The sequence below is a fragment of the Musa acuminata genome, chromosome BXJ2-7 (genome assembly GCF_036884655.1).
Source record: "Musa acuminata AAA Group cultivar baxijiao chromosome BXJ2-7, Cavendish_Baxijiao_AAA, whole genome shotgun sequence".
NCBI lineage: Eukaryota > Viridiplantae > Streptophyta > Magnoliopsida > Zingiberales > Musaceae > Musa > Musa acuminata.
Window position 1 is genome coordinate 22,316,503 of NC_088344.1, and position 3,592 is coordinate 22,320,094.

At 36.8% G+C, this 3,592-nt stretch overlaps 1 long non-coding RNA gene across 1 annotated transcript; it reads right to left on the minus strand.

Moving 5' to 3' along the window:
- Nucleotides 1-748: 748 nt before the first annotated feature.
- On the minus strand, nt 749-3,592 carry LOC135617348 (uncharacterized). Its single transcript, XR_010488698.1, has 3 exons — nt 3,263-3,592; nt 1,000-1,117; nt 749-912 (listed from the first exon to the last, which is right to left on the minus strand). It is a non-coding gene; the product is annotated as an uncharacterized LOC135617348 (long non-coding RNA).

The window sequence follows — 3,592 nt, forward strand, 5'->3', positions numbered from 1 at the left end:
ACGTCTTGATTTCAACTGCATACTGCTTTCTGCGAGTATACAAACGAGTTTCAAAGTTTAGACGTAAATCTGCGTCTAGACGTAAAACAGCGTTTAGACGTAAATCTGAGTTTAGACGTAAAACTGCGTTTAGACGTAAATCTGAGTTTAGACGTAAACTGCGCTTAGACGTAAAACTGCGCTTAGACGCAAACTATGTTTAGACGCAAACTGCGCTTAGACGCAAACTGTGTTTAGACGCAAACTGCGCTTAGACGCAATCTGCGCTTAGACGCAAACTGCACTTAGATACAAACTGAGAATTAGCTTTTGCATCATAATAGTTTTTTTTTATTGAACGAACGCAGCTTTTGGTTTTTAATCGCTGTAAGATTTCCGCTGCACTAATTCACCCCCCCCTCTTAGTGCTCTCGATCCTAACACATTCAACATGCCCACACTTAGCTTTGCTGACCTAAAAACTTGACATCCGCATTGCATCTTAACTCGAATGAAACACTAATGAAATGATAAGATACTGCATTAGATTTCAGATAGTGTCAATTGTTAGACACAAAGGAGATGAAATCCATAACTAACACATCCACTAGAAGATTCAAGTTCAAGATAGAAGGTAACAACTTACATGGTACTACATAGAGCAAGGTGTGACAAAGTAGCATAAGCAACAGTAGCAGCTGTCTCGAGCAGCTGTTTAACCTTGGTGAGGTAGTCACTCATAGCCTCCTCCTTTGGCTTCCTCCCCTGTCAATTTTACTAATATTAAATAAGAAATAAATTTTATCCAACAAATTATATTTATTTATTAATATTTATATATATAAGATTTGTCAAGTGGATTTTGTAAACCTTCAACAGCCTTCCAAGCTTCCCATTTGGCTCGATCCCTCATATTGAATATACCAGGTCAACCTGCAAAGAGACAAAAGATAAAAGTGTCAAAATTTTGTTTGGCAAAGAGTGAAAATCACGAATCAGAATATATTAAGAAGCACATACTAGTATTCACAGGTCCGACAGTTGCTTGCTAGTAAAGCCCATACAGGATCAATTTGCTCTTGTTAGTAGTATTTACAGGTAAAGTTTTAGCTTTTGCAGCATATTCTTCAAAATCGACCTGCAAAAGATTAGATATCATCATCTAGTTAAGTTTTCGTAGATAAAAGAAAAATATTGACTCGGAATGTACTATGAGGCACAATAACCAATACTATCAAGACAGATTCTTAGAAGCAAACACTTATAAACATAAATCAGAAACTAGGAAGCAGATAAAGAAACAATCTTAATACTTATAGACTACTTATAACAAATGTCATCTGCGGAGTAAAACTGAAAAAAAAAATGAATGACCGAACAGCCTCAATGACATAAATAAGAAGAAATGATAATTAATAACAATAACACAAAACATAAGCCCATCTTTTCAATTCAACTATTTGGAAGAAATGGTGAGCAGAAGACCAAGACATCTTTTTTTTTTTTTTTCATTTCCTCTTCTGAGAAATGTTTTTTCTTTCCCGTCCAAAAATAAGTGTGCAATAGAGTATCATTTAGGAAAAGTTATTTCTTCTCATGTGTGCACACATGCACACATAACATGAACATCAACTGAGGAAAATTGATGGCAGATTCTAGCAATTATATTTATTACTTTAGGGCCACTAATTTCAGTCGTTATGGTTTTTCTTCCTCATTGTAGCAATTATTCACAAACATGTGAAGAGTTTAAGCCTCGCCGTATCTGATAAAATTAAGATACCGATAAATATAACAAAAATGAAATTATGTCTCTATTTTTCATTGGATACCAAAGTTTAAAATTGAATGATGATGGATGCTCTTGCAAAGATGCTCCAACTATAATTATGATCCCAATGAAATATAAATTGATGAAAAGAATCTAAATTCGAGTTTCTCTTATGCATACAGATATGCAACTTCGAATCGGACCAATAAATGTTATTAGAGTTCTTGTAGAGTACATCAGAAATTGTATTACTTACAAGAACCAAAACTAGATTAGGAGCGCATGAGATCTACCAACAGGTACACAAGTAGAAGAACTGATAATAGACATTGAAACATTATCAAATAGATTTTTGAAGCAGCTTCAAAATAAGCTCTCCATGTTAAAGGTAATGAATGTATATCTTTGAGGGTGAGGCAAAGAGTTATACAGATCCATACAAGTTTGTTTACCAAGCATCTAGAGTGTTGGAAGATTGTCTCTGAAGCTCACTAGATTTTTAACCATGTCTTTGATCCATCATATGTATAGATTTTCAAAACATGCATCTCTAGTGTATTGCACGATTTTAAACAGACGCAAGCTTCCTCTGGTCTTTGTGAAATCAATCTCGTTCACCAGACTGAACACTAAAACTCCATCCTTCACGATATGGCTTCTTCAAGCTTTTGCAAGGAAAGATATATAATTTACCATCTAAAAAGATCAACTCTACTTATAAGAAATTGTCAAAGCAACCCCGATCTAATTATAAAATACAAATCATTTCCATTCACAAATACAAATCAAAGACTACTAATCACCCAAAATTAAAAACAAAAGTCCCTGATGCTTCAAATTTCACATAGCTACAATTTTAGCTACACTTTCCAAATTGTGATAGAATTTAAGAGTGAGATCTATAGTTATGGTCAACAAAATACTCAATATCAGACGTCTCTTGGCCCATCAAAAGTCAAACGGATCATTTCTGACGCACTTCTGCATCATGTAATATGATCAATGCATCTTACCTATCCTTCCATCGCCATGTTCTTGCCTTCATTATGAGGCTTAGGCCATGGAAGAGTTCAAAAGGACTCAACCAACAATATCGACAAAGAAAATAAAGGGGGTGACATAAAGATTCTTTCTAGTCTCAAGAAGCTAATCACTGTACAAATCGATCAGACACGAACTACTAAATCAACCCTTCACCAAATGATCAAGGAAGCCTCTGATCTTAACTGAGAAAGGGGCCTCATGCATTCATGCTCTCCAGATCCATGAAACTACATGAATGTCAGCATATGACTCCATACAACAGCTTGAAAGGTTCAAATCGAAGAATAACCAGCCAAAGAACTGCAGATGTTCTAGGCAAAATAAGATCATTATGACTAACATACACGCACAGTCAGAGCTCTAAGATTAGGTCACCACATCCCCAATAAAAAGGGAAAAATTAGCAAAATAGAACACAACAACAGGAAAAGAGGATCAGAAATCAAGTGGCGATGTTGTTCTCATCACCTGCAGACCCATCGCGCTCTCTATTCCTCCTCCTCCGCGTCTTTGGATTCCCGGTTGCGTCGCCGGGTCGCGAAGGACCGAGAGATTATTATGTACGCGCACGTCATTATAGGCCTCGGATTCAAAACAATATGCATTTGGATTTTCGATGGATCAATGCGTTCCAGATCGAAATCAACATGCGACGGACCTCGTTGGCATACAGGGGCAAATGATCACCCTCCTCGTCCCTCTGATTGGTTCCGTCAGCTCCCACCCTCAAACCACAAGGCAATACTGGAGGAAGCAGCTCACATACCTCCTCCGTCTTCGCGATCATCGAACCAACCT